The following is a 17,119-nucleotide window of genomic DNA, read 5'->3' as shown; positions in this document are numbered from 1 at the left end:
AAATGGACTACAAACCTTCCCATGATGATCAATGATGTAAAGAAGGTGGCTATTTGGGTTAGATTGTATGGCATTCCTCTTGAGTTTTGGTCTCCAAAAGGACTCAGCTACATAACAAGTGCCATTGGGAATCCTTCTTGAAAATACCTATTTGCAGTTGTATATTACGACCTTAAGTTCTATCAATTAATTTCATAACAATTTCATAGTAATAATAGACAATATTAGGGGCCTCAATGCTCCTATCAAGCAAAGGGAGGTAAGACACTTCATCAAGTATAATAACATTGAATTAATGGCTGTGCTGGAAACTAAAGTGGGGAATGATAACTTAAGTAGAGTGAATGGTAAAATTTGGAATGAGTGGGAGTATGCTAATAATAATGATATGCACCCTAATGGGAGAATTTGGTTAGGATGGAATAAGGAAACCATCAGATTGAATGTTATAGAGAAAAACCTTCAATTCATTCATGGGGAGGCTTGGTTAGTAAAGGAGAACATTCTTATAGCTGTAACTATAGTCTACGGGCATAACCAACCATTGGAAAGAAGAAGGCTATGGAAGGAAATAATTAGGTTCTCTAATCAGATGGGGAAGAAACCGTGGCTAATTATGGGCGACTTCAATACAATTAGGGGTCTGAATGAGAAAATTGGAGGGGTGTCATGGGGAGATACTTATTGTGATGACTTAAACAAGTGTTGTGGGGAAGCAAACCTAGATGATCTTCGGTATATGGGAAATCAGCTCACTTGGAGTAATTGTAGTGAAGGACATAAGAAGATAGCTTGCAAGTTGGATAGAGCCCTAGTAAATGAACATTGGAAAGATGCTTTTGAGGAATCCTTAGCCAACTTTCTCAACCCTTCCATCTCTGACCATTCCCCTTGTATTGTGACTTATGGAGGTTGTGAAAAAAGAAGGAAGGTCCCATTTAAATTCTACAACATGTGGGCAACTCATAAAAGTTTCCTTAATATAGTGAAGGAGGCTTGGAAAGAGGACATTGAAGGCAGCCCTATGTATAATCTCATTAGCAAGCTTAAGAGATTAAAAGGAGATTTAAGGAGGCTAAATAGGGAGGGGTTTTGGAGAATTTCAGAAAAGGTGGAAGAAGCAAAAGATAGGCTGAAGAATGTTCAAAATAGACTCCAAAGCAACCCATTAAATAAAGACTTAGCTAAGGAAGAAAAGGTTTGGTTGGAGAACTACACAAGTCTTTGTGGAGCTGAAGAATCTCTAGCCTGCCAAAAAGCTAAAGTTCATTGGCTTCAAGAAGGAGATCAAAATACAAAATTTTTCTTCAAATGCATCAAAGCTCGTAGGAGTGGGAACTCTATCAATGGTGTGTGCCTAGATGATGGGACCTTTGTGAGTAATATGGAAGATGTAAAGAAGGAATTAGTTAGCTATTTCAAGAAAGTCCTCAACTCCTCGGATTCATGCAATTCTAATGTTGAGGAAATTCGAAGGCTGCTAAATTTCCAATTAGAGCTTCAAGAAAAGGAGAACATGATCAAGGAAGTGGAGGAGGAGGAAATCAAATCCATCATTTTTGCCATAGACAACAATAAAGCTTCGGGGCTGGATGGGTATGGTGCTTTCTTCTTTAAAGTTGCTTGGGAGATTGTGGGGAGTGATGTGGTTAACGCTATCCAGCACTTTTTTTCTTCGGGCCATCTACTTAAAGAGGTAAATTGTACTATCTTAGCTCTTGTCTCTAAGGTTGCTAACTCTTCAAGGTGTAAGGATTATAGGTCGATAGCTTGTTGTAATACCATCTACAAATGCATTTCTAAGATCCTTGCAAATCGGCTCAAAGTCATTCTCCCGAATTTCATTGATAAAGCCCAAGGAGCATTTGTGGGAGGACGATGCATTGGAGAGAACATAATGTTGTGTCAAGACCTCATGCATAATTACCATAGAATGAGCAAAGACAAGAAGTGTGCTATGAAGATTGTTCTTTTGAAGGCATATGACACGGTTCATTGGGACTTCATCCTTGCTATCCTTGAAGCAATTGGCTTTCATGGAAAATTCATTGGTTAGATTAGAAGTTGCATCACAACTCTTTCTTTCTCCTTGGGAATAAATGGTGAATTGGTGGGATTCTTCAAGAGCTCTCATGGTCTTAGACAAGAGGACCCGTTATCCCCTTACCTATTTGTCATGGCAATGGAAATCCTTTCCTGCATGCTTGGAGAACTCAAGAACATTCCTTCTTTTGGTCATCATTGGAAATGTAAGAAGAACAATTTAATTCATTTGTGCTTTGCCGATGACCTTATCTTGTTTTGTAGGGCAGATGTTGATTCTATTGCTCTCATGAAAAGATCCTTAATTCTTTTTCATGAATGGTCCGGACCCCAAATGAATTGCAACAAAAGCAACATATACCTCTCCGGGATTCCCCAAGAGGAGAAGATCAAACTCTCGGATTTCATCAATATAGAGATGGGAGAATTGCCTTTCAAGTATCTAGGGGTACCAATAACTTCTTCAAAGCTTAAAAGAAGTGATTGCAAGCTACTCATTCATAAGATTGTTGGGAGAATTTCTTCTTGGCATAACAAATTCTTATCTTATGCGGGTAGACTTTTACTTATCAAGGTTGTCCTATTTAGCATTCAAGTGTATTGGTCATCTATTTTTATTCTTCTTTCAAGTGTTCATAAGGAGATTGATGGAATTTTAAGGAACTTTCTTTGGAGTGGTGCTTCTATGGATGGGAAAAAGGCTAAAGTTGCTTGGGATGAGGTATATGTTTCTAAAGTGGAGGGTGGTCTTGGCATTATGAGGTGCAAAGCTTGGAATAAGGCTGCCATCATTAAGAATGTGTGGAAAATCCTCCTTGATAAAGGGAATTCACTTTGGGTGGAATGGATTAAGGCAAACAAGCTTAGAGGTAAATGTTTTTGGGAGATCAAACCGAATAATGAAAGCTCATGGGTTTGGAGGAAGATTCTCGGCCTTAGGGAACAAATGAAGACTAAGTTCAAGAAAATCATTGGCAATGGGGAAAACACTTTTCTTTGGCTTGATAATTGGTACCCCTTTGGACCGTTATTGGATAAGTATGGTACCCAGGTTATCTATGATTCGGGAATCCCTAAGAATGCTTTAGTAAGTGAAGTCATTGATGAGCATGGGTGGAAATGGCCAGTGGCTAATTCTTGCCACCTTATGGAGATAAAGGAAGCTCTCCCTTGCTGCCCAATGAGAGGTGAGGATTCTTTAATATGGTCCCTTAATACTAATGGCATATTCTCTATCAAATCGGCATGGGAGGTAATGAGAAGTAGGAAAGTCAAGGTTATTTGGCACAATCTTGTATGGTTTAAAAGGCACTTCCTAAAACACTCTTTCATTGTATGGCTGGGTATTAGAGGTAAACTAATGACAAGGGACAAGTTAGTAAGAAACGGCCTTATATCCCACAATGTATGCCCTTTGTGCAATGAGGATCCGGAAAGCATGGATCACCTATTTTTTAGGTGTACTTTTAGCACCCAAATCTGGAATGGAATGCTTAATTTTTGCCATCAACAACTCATTTCCAGTTCGTAGGATTCATTGATTGCGGAATTAGCCAAAAAATGGAAGGAGAATAGCTTCAAAAATATTTTGAGTAAGCTATGCTTTGGGGCAACCGTCTACCACATTTGGAAGGCTAGGAATGACATTTGCTTTGGAAGAGGTGGATTACCAAGGGAAAGAGTTATAATGCTTATCCAAGATTGTGTTAGAGTTAGAGTATCTTGCTTGAAAAAGGTTAACAAGACTAGTGAAAATGTGTTAATTGCAAACAATTGGGGTATACCTCATATAATTTTTGAATAGTCGTAGGGTGATGTTGACTTGTAATGTGTTTTGTTTTAGGTTTATGTTGATGCCATGTGCTTTGTTCAAAGTTGGTTTATGGGTGTTTGATTCGGCATAACCTAGGGGTGTGTCCTAGGTATGCTTGTGATTGGCTTTCTAAGGGTTTTGTCTTAGATATGCCATTGTATATCCTTTTCTCCTTGGTATAAATTTATTATTTACCAAAAAATAATAATAGACATTATTAATTGAACTCAAACTAACCTTGGGATGCTCATAATTCGTCTTTGTTTTCACCATAGTTAGAGTAGGTAACCCTAAGGTTGAACGCTCAAAACCCAAAATAGTTTGTCCCCCCACGACTAAGTCCTTTCCCATTGCTTTCTTCCTTTCAATACATTGACCCATATGTCGTGTCAAATGGGAAGTAGCCTTGGTCTTTTGCAATTTCATCTTTTTCTGGCAATACTTGCAAACCGCATATGTAGCATCTCCAATAGTAACAAAAATATCTTCATAAAAACACTCCCAAACAGCTGATGTTTTCCGCCTCTTAGTAGATGGAATAACAGAAGGTGGTGCTTCTGTTTGTCTTTCACGACGTTCAGTTGCTTCGGCTTTTTCACTTGAAGCTGAGACATCAAAATCTCCTATTGCAGCTAAATCAATATCCACATCATCAATTCCAACCGTTTCAATAAGTATAGGTGCTTTAATTTGCACCGATTTTCTTTTAATGATGCAAATACAGAAGAAGCCATCATGCTTACAGTAGATGCTTGCGATGAAGCTCAACTTGCTCCAAATGGTTCTACTCTTCTTGACGTCATATTCTACATCACAATCACATGCCAACAGTTAGTCAAAGAAAGCAACATAATAGTATAAAGGTCCAAATTCAAGATACCATGCATTGCATCACATTAAACAATAAAATATACAAGTACTAATCTAAAATTTGAAATTGCAAATTTTCCAGGGCTCAAAATTTAGAAATCAGATTAACTTCTAAACTTAAGTAAGGGCATGTTTATACCAAGGATAAAGAAAAATGGACAAGCAAGTATAAACAGATCAGAAAGATAAGTTTCGTTTTGCAAATAAAAACTCATCATTCATCTCTAGTATTATAACAGAAAGAGATTTTGCAACTGTATCTCACTCATGTCCTCCCACCTAATCAGTCTCCATAAATAGATAAACCTAACCCGCTAGTAAAAACAGAATAACTAGTATCAAAGTTCCGTGATTTGACTTGGTCATATCCTCTTTTATTTTAAATGTATCCCTTAAACTACTTAATTTAAACACAAGTTTCACATACCAAACACTGACCTTAAACCTAAACTTTAAAAAGAACACTAAACATTAAATTGAACATACCTACAAAGAAAACAACAAACATTCATCATAACAGCACATTATTACTCATGAATTTAGTGCAATAAAAAATTATTGACCATCACTAGTTAAAGGACAATTTCCAAAATTCAAAACAAAATTTATAAAGCTTCATTGTAGTATTTTTATATTGATTCAGTAACTTGCCAATATTAGTAACTCTGACATCAAGGCAATGTAACAAATTGCAATCATTTGTGAAAATCTTAATCGACCAAGTAGGTAATTAGTACTTTTAACAGGACAATATACTTGCCAATATCAATAACAAAATTTATAAGGCTTCTTTATATTGATTCAGTAACTTGCCAATATCAATAACTCTGACATCAAGGCAATGGAACAAGTTGCAATCATTTGTGAAAATCTTAATCGACCAAATAGGTAATTAGTATTTTTAACAGGACAGTATACTACCCACTCTTTTGCTTATGCAAAGAATCCATAGATAGAACTAATGAAAGATAACAAAACCACATATGGACATTTATCTGAACCCCTAGGCAAATAAAATTCGTGATACAACAAAGAAACCCTCAATTCAGAAACCCTAATTCCAAAGTTAGGGTTCAATCAATTTAAGGCAAAAATTAACAAATTGAAAGTGAAAAAAATGGAAAAACACAAACCTAAAATATATTTGTGTCGTCAATGTCACCGTCGTCGTCGTCGTCAAACTTCTCACTGTCGAAATCCCCATCACTGGACAAATCTTGTATTGGCACATGAGAACACTTGAATCGAACCATTTCACCTTGAGAAACCTTTGTCAACGGAGAAACTAGGTCAGAACTTAAGATTGAAGAGGGCTAAGCTGTACTCTGGAACTAGAACTGGAGAGCAGTTATTGGAGAAGAGTTACGCAACTGAAGAAACAAAAACAAGTGAAAGAAAGGAAGCAAATTTTGTTCCCTTTTCATTTAACCAAAAACTACACCGTTTTTGGTTAAATAAGAATCGGCTTGCGAGTTGAGTCAAGCTACTCGACTCACAAGTCGATACGAGCTGCTCCACTCGTGAGCCTAGACGAGCTGATCAGATCATGAGCCTAGACAAGCTGATAAGCTCATTAGCTTAGTCAAGCGCTCAGCTCACGAGCCTTGACGAGCTGCTCCGCTTACAGTTCATGCTCAGGCTCGAGCTCGGTTTCTCTGAATACTGAAGGTTGAGCTCGTTAATATCTAGCTCATTTCAGGCTTGATCGAATCGATCTCGATTTTGAACTCGAGCAGGCTCGGCTCAAATCCACCCCTAACATCCATTATGCCTATAAAACTTACCAAATGCAACTTTCTCAAAAGCATCATAAATACTGAAAAAGCTACATTAGTCACATACAAATCCTTGATATACTCAAACCTAAGCAACTTAGTACCTAAAGTTGAGATTAGAGTATACCTGTGTGATGATGCATCTGCCACAACATTTTCCTTACCTTGCTTGTAATTGATGATATAAGGAAATTTTTCTATGAATTCAACTCACTTGGCATGTCTCTTATTCAACATACCTTGTCCCTTTAAATGTTTTAAGGACGCATGACTTGTTTGGATGACGAACTCATATGGCAAAAGGTAATGTTGTCGTGTCTCCAATGCCTTTACTAAAGCATAAAACTTCTTATCATAAGTAGGGTACTTCAAGGTAGCCCCATTGAGTTTCTCACTGAAAAATACTATGGGCTTGTTTCCTCAATCTAAATAGCATCAATGCTTATACTTGAAGCATTACACTCAACTTTGAACAATTTAGAAAAATCAGGTAAAAGAAGTAAAGGTGTAGTACTTAACTTATCTTTAATCAAAGCAAATGCATGTTCTTGTTCCTCACCCTACTTAAACCTTACATTCTTTTTAATTATTTCAGTTAATGGTACAACTAGTGTACTAAAGTCTTGCACAAATCTCCTATAGAAACTAGCTAGACCACAGAAACTCCTAACCTTAGTAATGGAAGTAAATTTCGACCATTCTCGAATAGCCTTGACCTTCTCCTCATCTATTTTAATCCCTTTAGATGAGACCACAAATCCTAGGATCACAACCTGGTCAGTGCGAAAAGAACACTTCTTAAGATTACCAAACAATCTTTATTTCCTAAGCACAAGCAAAACATCACACACGTGTCATTTATGCTCATCTATACTACGACTATAAATGAGTATATCATCAAAATAGATGATTACAAACTTCCTTATAAATGCACTCAAGACATGGTTCATTAACCTCATAAACATATTAGGTACGTTAGTAACCAAATGGCATTACCAACCACTCATATAAGCCATGTTTGGTTTTAAAGACAGTTTTCCATTCATCACTTTCTTTCATCCTAATTTGATGATATCCACTTTTTAAATCAATTTTTGAAAAGATACATGATCCATGTAATTCATCAAGCATATCATCTAGCCTAGGTATGAAATAGTGATACTTTACAGTTATTTTATTGATGACTTGGTAGTCAACGTACATCCTGCACATGGACTCATGTTTTCCCTTACGTATCCTTTCTTCAATAGCTCTTCCACTTGCCTCTAAAGCTCTTTTGTCTCTTCAGGATTACTTCTATAGGTTGGGAGATTAGATGTCATCACTCTAGATATGAAATTAATCTAGTGCTCAATCCCACAAATTGGTAGCAATTCATCTAAAATCTTCTTAAGGAATATGTCTTCAACTCATGCAAAAGAGAAACAAACACACAAGGAAGAGAATGGTCAACGTTAGTGGAAAACAAAAATTATTCTTTGTGGACCAACAATAATAAATATTATTTAATCATAAAGGCTACCTTCATATCACTCGCTTTTGCATAAAAGCTCTTTTTTCCCGCTCATTTTTTGGCTCTCCCTCTTCTTTCTCAATGTCGAATTTCTCACTTTTCTTTTCTTTTCTCTTCTTTTCGGTCCCACTTTCTCTTTTCTCTTCCTCACTCAAATTTTCTCTTTTCTTCTCACTCTCACTTTCTTTCTTTTCATCAAACATCTCTCTTCTCCTCACTTGATTATCATAAACTTGTTTTGGTGACAAAGGTACAAGGGTTATTAACTTATTATTCATCATGAAGAAATACCTATTTTTAAACCTAGCATATGTCACTTTTCTATCATATTGCCACGACCTACCCAAGAAAATATGATTGGCATGTATGAGTACTACATCACACAAAACCTGATCTTGATACCTACCCACAGATAAAGCCACCATCATTTGTTTATTCACCTTAATATCTCCACAGTTATTCAACCATTGGAGTTTATAAGGCCCAGAGTGTTTAAATGTAGGAAAACTAAGTTTTTCTACAAGCTTGGTATGGGCTACATTCTAAAAAGTTAATACAAAAATTGAATGGATACAATGTAGAGAAAAATTAATTATTGAAATATTAAAATTAAATAAACAAAATGTTGAATGTGAAAGGGATTCAAAAAACGAATGTAAAGAGAGAATGAGAGATTGAGAAATTAGGTTGGATGTGTATGGTTTAGATAGTGGGGAGAGTAATTTTATATAGAAAAAAAAGGAAAAAAAAAAAATTTAAAACCTCCAACGACTAATGGTCTGGCCAGTAGTCGTTGAAGGCTGCTAGCATGGCCTAATCGTTACTGCAACCTTAAAGATATTTTTTTAAATTTATTTTGTGAACGGTTATAGGTCGAGTCAAACTGGCCCCTAGCACAACTTGCTACAATAGTGGGTCGTGCCCTTCTAAGCTGTGTCATTTTCCATGCTTTAGGTAAGGTCGTAGGCCAACCTGATCTAATTAACATATCTAATCACATGTATCTCCGTTAACTAAGTGGATATTTTTCATAAACACTGGAGCAATAATCCATATGAAATTTTCTTTGTGGGTCAATCTGGTAAACAGTCTATAACGTACATCTATGTGTTGTACCAAGTCGTCAACAAACAATTTTGACACGCGAGAACTATTATCACTTTCGATGAGATCGTTCAACATTATGATAACTCTATCACTATTACTCATACCCTTGGTAAAAAAAAAATCATAGTTATAGACGTTTTAAGAACAACCACCTATTGCACACATAGGGTTCTCATAATTAGGTGCTAAACATTGATCCCTTTTTTCACTATTAAACTATTCTTAGGATATTATCTAAACATATATTAATATGTTTTATAGATAAAGAATGTCATAATAAATTACAAATGTGACCTTTATTAATAAACTTGTATTATCATAGGAATTGACTCTAGGGCACTAACCTTAGTACAAACACCTAAGGGTCCAACACACAAGTCTGGTGTGTCGAGACTTGGACTTTAAATGCACTAAGAGTTTCACGAGAGGAGTCTTTTATATTTTTACTAGAGTAATGTTATAACCTTGAATTACATAATCCTAACACGTTGACACATAGTAAGACAAATGAGTTTAATTGGTTTTGGTTTTTTTTTCATGATTTTAAGGTGCTTAATAAAAATGTTATGAGAATATTGTCATTTCGTGATTTGCATTAATGATACATTTTTTAAAGACAAGTACCACGAGATACTTTTTATAGTTATAAGGAGAGATGGTAATAATCAGAATTATTTGGTGGTGTTTGATATTAGTAGAAAGGTAGAAACAAAGACATGAACTTTGTTTACAAGGGGGTTACATAGGTGCATTGGTGGCCTTCATGACCTATCTATTATTGCACATTGGGAAAATGCAATCAACATTGCTATTACCAACGTTTTTCCTATTATCCACCACAGTTTTTGTAACCAACATCTTAAAGGATACATGTGTGTTAGGTATACTAAAACAAAGGTTATTGAGAGATTATTTTGGGTAGGGATGTGTACGATCTGGTTTGATGTGGTTTAAAGACTTTTCAAGCCAAACTTTAATAAAAAAATGTTTGAAAATTTTTTTTAAAGCAAACTAAACTAAACTAAAATAATATGGTTTGGTTTGGTATAGATTATGATTTGAACATATTATAAAAAAAAAATTCATTTATAAATATATCGTATTTAATAAATAATAGTTGAGTTATAGTTTTCTAAAATATGAAATATATATACAATAAAAATGTAAAGAAAATAATAAAATAAATAGGAGAAACAAGTGGTATATCTAATTGCTTATTAAAAAAAATTATGTTAAATATGTGTATATATATATATATATATATATATAAATAAAGTTTACAGTTTTGCTATGTTTGGAAACAATCCAAACTACAACTTAAATCATAAACCATTTATCTAAAATTTATAAACTCAGATCAAATTATTTTATAAATTAAATTAAACTATAATGTTCAAGTAATTTGATTTGATTTTATAATTTAAATCAAATTATATAAAAACCGTAACTCTTCCTTGCGCAAACCATCGACTGACTCCCACCACACACCATCCAGATATACTCTCTCTTCAAGGGAAATGACATCAGGGAGAATATTAGCAGTGACAACTTTATGTTCGTCGATTACCAGTGGGTTCACCTCTTTCACGTTACATTTTCAGCAATCACACAATTAATTATAAGAAATTAATTAAATAATATATATATTTTTTTAAATTGGACTAAACCATCTTTTCTCATTAACTTAGATCTTAGTTATATCCCCCTAATTAATAAAAAGTAAGTAACAATTATTTAATTATTTATTGATACCGTTGTTGTTAATTGAGTTATTATCTCATAAAATTTATTTGTCTATCAAAATTGGATGAATTCTCCGACATAAAAAAAAAAATTAATACAAAGGTATTTTCAATTAATTTTCCATTAAATTAGTTTCAACTTTCTCTCTTTAATTCAATTCCAAAAAGTGCACAAAAAAATTTGGCTAAAATTAAATTTTTACCCCCCGGTTGATTGTTGTTGATTTCGAATTTTCCTCTGCTTTGACACCGCCATTTGGGCCTCTATCCACCTTCTTGTTGGTAGAGGTCGGCGTTCGTTGGCTCACGAGGAAGGACTGAGGCTCGCCTTTCGCTGTAAAAGAATTTACATCATAAAAAGTTCTGTGAACTTGTTCTTGTGTTTAGATTTGCATGAATTTCCATCTAGTTCTGCTTTTCATAACAAGGTTTATTCTTAGCAGAGGCTTGTCATAATTTGCTGAATCATTATGTGTTTAATCTTGGTTTATTACTCAATTGTACTTGAGTTTTTTACTGTGACACAGACCATCTTCGCAAAGAAAAGATAAAACTGAAGTGTCTCATGTTTATTCATTGCTTGGAGTCCCACATAGTTTAGAAAGAAAGAAATAACTAGACAGTAAGTATATAAATAAGGAGCTGCAATAACAGACCGACATGCTTACCTGGACGGGGTCGATGGGTGATCAAGAAGACCCATGGCCTAGGGTGGTGGCCCTCATTGCACTTGGAAGGTGCACCACTCAAAGGTCTCCCCAAGTGGGAGGGCCTATGCCACACTGTTCGCGGTGCTCCTACCAATTCAGTTTACAAACGTTTGGCTGGTTCTTCTGAGTTTGATATTAGTATGTCATACTGTTCATACTGTTCTCTCTTGAGAGTCAGCATTTACAAACGAAGAGAAAGAGAAGTTGCTATGATAACCCCAAGGCGTTTCAGTGGAAGGCTAAGTCATAACCTACACGACGGTAGATTTAGAACTTCTTGTAGGAGCACTGGCTTCACGTAGTAGCATATTCCTGCAGCTTCACTTCTTGCTTATATTGGCTCTTGCAACAACAGTTTTTTCAAAAGCATTGTCTCCTTTTACCATAAAAATGTTTGCCCCAAAGCTTGCCAACTTTTTGATAGTTGGAAGCTGCTGTTAACAAAGAATGATTATTTCAATGGCACAGAAACTTATTTTCAAAAAATATATAGTAAACAAGGAAATGTATAAATATGTAAAATATAAGATATTTTTTATAAATATTAAATGTTATTCTAAAAAACATAGTAAAACATAACAATTTTTTAGTTACAATAAGATGTGCATTCAACCAACTTGATTTTTCAACAACTAACCAAATAAACAATATTTATCAAACTAAACGAAGTTGATTTTTTAAGTATTCACTAACAGTTGAAGAAAGCCAAAAATAAAGAGGAGATGAGTTTTAATACATCAGAGATAAGAGAAGCCTTATGTGTCAAAGGGAAAAGGAGATAAACTCAGAGTTAGAGTTTAAAATTATGAAAGAGAGTGAAACATAAAATCAATTTTTAATTAATTAAAAAATAAGAAAAAGAAACCACTTTTTCCTAAAACGTTTTTCAAAATTTTTATATTTTCATAATTCCTCCGAAACATTTCGTACTAATTTTAAGGGGTCTCAGATACGCAGAAACTCTTTGTCGTGCTTCATAGTGTACATGCTTATGATTTATAAGTACGTTATTTTGCATCCTTTCTCATGCACTTAGGTCACTTTACCTTTCAAATTAGGACTCCACCACACAATAGGAGCAAGCAAGGTAAGTGGCTAGTCAATGGCCATGTCACATTGATTGCATCAAAAATAAGTGGCTGATCAATGGCCATGTCGTATTGATTGCATCAAAATACGGACATTTAGTTTCTCGCAGAGCAGTTAAAGGGTAACACAGAGAAGTATTATCACGAGAAGTGTATCATTTAATGCAAGCAAATGTACAACTAGCAGTAGCAATATTAGAATCTCTAATATCTATAGCTGTGTTCTGTGAAAAACATCCAAACTTAAACAAAATGGTTCATGAATTACGTGTATTTCAACTTTGTGTTATCATTCACAATCGATTTAAAGACTGATTATAGGTTTACATTAATACACCTGATGAGCAGCAGAAGAGCTTGAAGTGAGAACTGTAGTACCACATGGGTTAAGAAAGAGAGGAGATAGAGAGGAACTTACTATAAATCAAGTTTCTGAAGGGTAAGGGATTTATTCCTCCCTCGGCCTCATAGCCACGATCAAGTGTAGTATTTGTTCTTATCAGTTTAATATTTAATAAGCGGACGGTGGACAATTGGTTCACATGATATTAAATCTATTTTTTCAGGGGGAAAAGCCACCATGGTAGCTTACTATTGGGTTCCTTAAGCAGCGCCCATGCGTTGCACTACTGTAAGGGCCTGCCGGGCCCCTCCAAAGCTAGCAAAATCTTTACCTTGAGATTGAGTTGTAATTTGCTGAAATTGCGGAAAGATCCAGGATTTAGTGCTAGAACAAATGTGTAGGGGTGTGCACATGGCTTGGAAAAAATTTTGTGATTCAAACTGAGAAACTATTATAGGATTAAAGGTTTATATATGTAAAGAAAATGAAAGGTTTTGTTCAATTTAGAATTCGCCCAAATCATGGCACAATTATAAACTAAGTTGAACTATAATTTTCAAACGTTTGATTCGTTTTTACTATTTGAAACAAATCACACATATCCCTAATTATGGAAAGTTACAAAAGTGTATCATCTTTGTTTTTTATGGTGCCACGTGGAGGATTTATGAGGTTAATCTAGGCACAACTAGCTATTTAACAAACATTGGACACCATAGATGGGTGTGCTCTTTTTAGTGACCTTCGGCACAATATCATGATGATTAACGCCATTGAGTACTTTATTTCATTGGTGCAGAACTCATAGTTTGCATATCAACATATTTGTTGAAATTTATTTGGGGACTTTACAGAAATGATTTTATAATAGACAAAGCCTAGTAAGCAAAATACTAACTCTTGTTACTTTTGATTATGTTGCGGTCTAATATGTTTACCAATTGCAATTTTTTTTTTTTTTGTGTAGATGCTCATTCTCAATTGTGAACACCTTGGCTTAAGGACAAAGTTGTTGGACATATTCATAAATCAAGTAACATACTTGTCAAACCAATTAACATTCACAAATATGACGTCCATGATTCAAGCAAAAGATTGGTATTGTTGATCTAACAAAAAGGACTTACAATTGTAAAAAATTTCAATTATCTCATGTCTCTTGCACACATGTTGTAGTCGTTGCATAGTCCATGCACTTGTCAGATTGCTATCAATGGTTGAATCGATACTACTCTACCAACTACTTGCAAGTTGTTTATAGGGAAAACATTAATCCATTGAGAAATCAACCAGATTGAGTTTGTCCAGATAATCTTCTTGTCATATATATTATAGGGAATTTATGGCTTGATATCAGACAATGAATCAAAATATACATATAAGTTTTTTCAAATAAAACCACAAAACCAGCCATAAATCCCAATTGAGATTCGTTTATAGTCATCATATCCCAAAACATGGCTAAACAACCATAAGGATTTCACGAAACCATACCCATGTGGGTGGTTCTTTCTTCTTTTTCGATCATTGGGATATGCTAATCTTTGCTTTCAATCCAAGTCTCTGATTGCACCTTAGTATTCACATAAAACATGAACAAATAAAGACTCAAACAAACATAAAAAGTCTACTAAGACATCTGTGAATAGGTAAGCTATTTAGTTTTACAAGCGTGACTTTATGTATTGGGAAAAAGGTTCTCGAAATTGTGAAATTGTTTCCCTTTATATACACGACCATTCATTATGATGCATGATCATGAACTCAATGTTTATCCTATCTTGTATAATTTGTGATTTTCCAAATATTAAGATATGATAAGATCCATAGATGAACATTAATCTAAGATAGTGCACGCTCGTGCATTAACCATGCACAACCTATATGTGCCAACATATCCACTTGACTTTATCCTTATCCAATCGAATGAAATTAAACATCATAATTTTTTTCACATCCAAACACCTCACAATTATTACACTTTGATTCTCAAAATATAATGATTCATATTTTGAGTCCAAACACTTTTCAAGACTAAAAACCGATTATTCCAATATCGCACTTGATTTATCTCAAATAACCTAATGTCTTCGAATTAGGGTGAATTTGATTGTGGTAATGATTTGAAAGATATTTCAATAGATGAACTTGAGTTTGAAGAAACAAGTAATGTTTCTTAGAGTGTTAATAGTATCAGATGTTCTCAATGTCCAAGCATTATTGCATTGCACATATGTAATACCCTCAGATACGTTCTAGGGGTATTTATGTCTTTTCACCCTATTTCAAGATATTTCCAATTTTAAATATATATATGTTCATATGTATGTGTGTGTTTATTTATTTATTTATATGTGTATATATATATATATAATAATGACAAAAAGATAAAGAGATATATATATATATATATATATATATATATATATATATATATATGCATATATAAATCCATATCAAAAGGTATGGATATATATAAAGAGAGAAAAGACAAAAAAAGAAACTTCAAGCCTTTTTCCATCATCTTCTCCCGTCCATTCTAGTAGTCAGCCTTCTTCATGCTGTTTTCTTTTGTTTTGTGAAGAAAATAGAAGGAATTGAAGGGGTTTTGGAAGACAAAATAAGAAAAGAAAACAAAGAAGCACTTTGGAAGCCTTGGTAACCAAAAGATCACATTCCTTTCCCTTTACCTATGTTTATATATATTGGATACATGTTATATGACTATGTTAGTGTGTTTTGGTGTTGATTTAAGGTGGTTTTGGTGATAAAGGAAGCAAGATAAAGAGAAGGAAGTCAACTTGCAAAGATTGACTTGAAACAAGGTAAAGGGTATTATCCTTGGTATGTTTTATATATTATGCTTTTGGTTCCTTGGCTAGATGTTATAAATGATGATTTTGAAGTTGAGAAATGTTGTTTTGCCATTTGGGGTATCTATGTGTGTTAGTTTGTTCATGGTAAAGAGTTGGATGATATTTACCGTTTTGCCACTAATTTCGTTCCACGTTTTGACTACTTTATCTGATGAATCATGAGTGTTATTATAGCTTGTTGGAAAGCTCTTTGAATCCTCTTTTCAATAATATATAGCTTATATGAATTAGAGACCGTTTGAACTATTAAATTGTATGAACAAAAAGATTGTCTTATCAAATGAATAGTGAATACAGTTTTTTGTCACTTATTTCACCCTACGTTTTGACTGCCTTATTTGATGAATCATGAGTGCTATTATAGCTTGTTGGAAAGCTCTTTGAATCCTCGTTTCAATGATATATAGTTTGTATTAATTAAAGACTGTTTGAACTGTTAGATTGTATGAAGAAAAAGACTACTTTACTAAGTGAACAGTCTTGTGAACAGTCTTGTGAACAGTGATTTACATTTTTGGAAATAAAGAAAGAAAGAAAAGGAGGTGAAATAGAAAAGGGAGAAAAGAAAGAAAGGAGAGAAAAAGAAAAGAAAGAAAAGCAAGAAAAGGAATTTGATTCTCAAGATTCAGGGGTCGTCTTAAGAGTATAGTCTTGTGGGTTATGGATAGTTTTAGATAAAAGCAAGATTAGTAAGATAAAACGCACGCATGCATGCTATGAACTATAGTGAGAGAAATGGTATAGTAAGAGAAAGAAAGAAAGCTCGAGCTTAGAAAAGTGTCAAATCCCTATAGTTAGCTTTTAGAAAGTATCAAATAGACACCAGATGAGACAAAGTATGACCCAAATAGTAAAGAATGAATTAAATTATCCCTTTGATTCCTTATGGAGGTTATGATGTGAGATTAAGTCCCAAGAGTGAGTTAGAACAGGAAAGAAGATAATTTACTTAATTCTTTCCCCTTACTAAGTGTTCTTATCTCTCACTTCCTTTTCTTTCATGATTACAGGTACAGGTGATCGTGGTAGCTGCGAGGCAGGGTCAGGTCAGTGAAGATAGATCCAACTAGAGCAAGTTATCTCTGGTTTATGTTACATGTATATAGTCGCATGTTCTTATTGACTTTTAACCTTCTTGAGATGGTTGTACAATTGTATATGATTACTCTATATTTTTAGATGCTTTCAGATGAGTTTTCATATGGGATATATACATCTTTTATTCACTTCCAGATTTTC

The 17,119-nt window shown here is 34.3% G+C and overlaps 1 non-coding gene and 1 pseudogene across 1 annotated transcript; both read left to right on the top strand.

Moving 5' to 3' along the window:
* The first annotated feature begins 11,523 nt into the window (after positions 1 to 11,523).
* Positions 11,524 to 11,659, top strand: LOC123195357 (annotated as a pseudogene).
* Positions 11,660 to 13,111: 1,452 nt separating this feature from the next.
* Positions 13,112 to 13,314, top strand: LOC123195369. The gene has a single exon (XR_006497438.1). It is a non-coding gene; the product is annotated as a U2 spliceosomal RNA (small nuclear RNA).
* Positions 13,315 to 17,119: the final 3,805 nt, after the last annotated feature.

This window comes from Mangifera indica, chromosome 13, assembly GCF_011075055.1.
Source record: "Mangifera indica cultivar Alphonso chromosome 13, CATAS_Mindica_2.1, whole genome shotgun sequence".
In the NCBI taxonomy this organism is placed as follows: Eukaryota; Viridiplantae; Streptophyta; class Magnoliopsida; order Sapindales; family Anacardiaceae; genus Mangifera; species Mangifera indica.
Note: the sequence above shows the minus strand (reverse complement) of the source record. Positions and strands in the feature narration are given on the sequence as shown.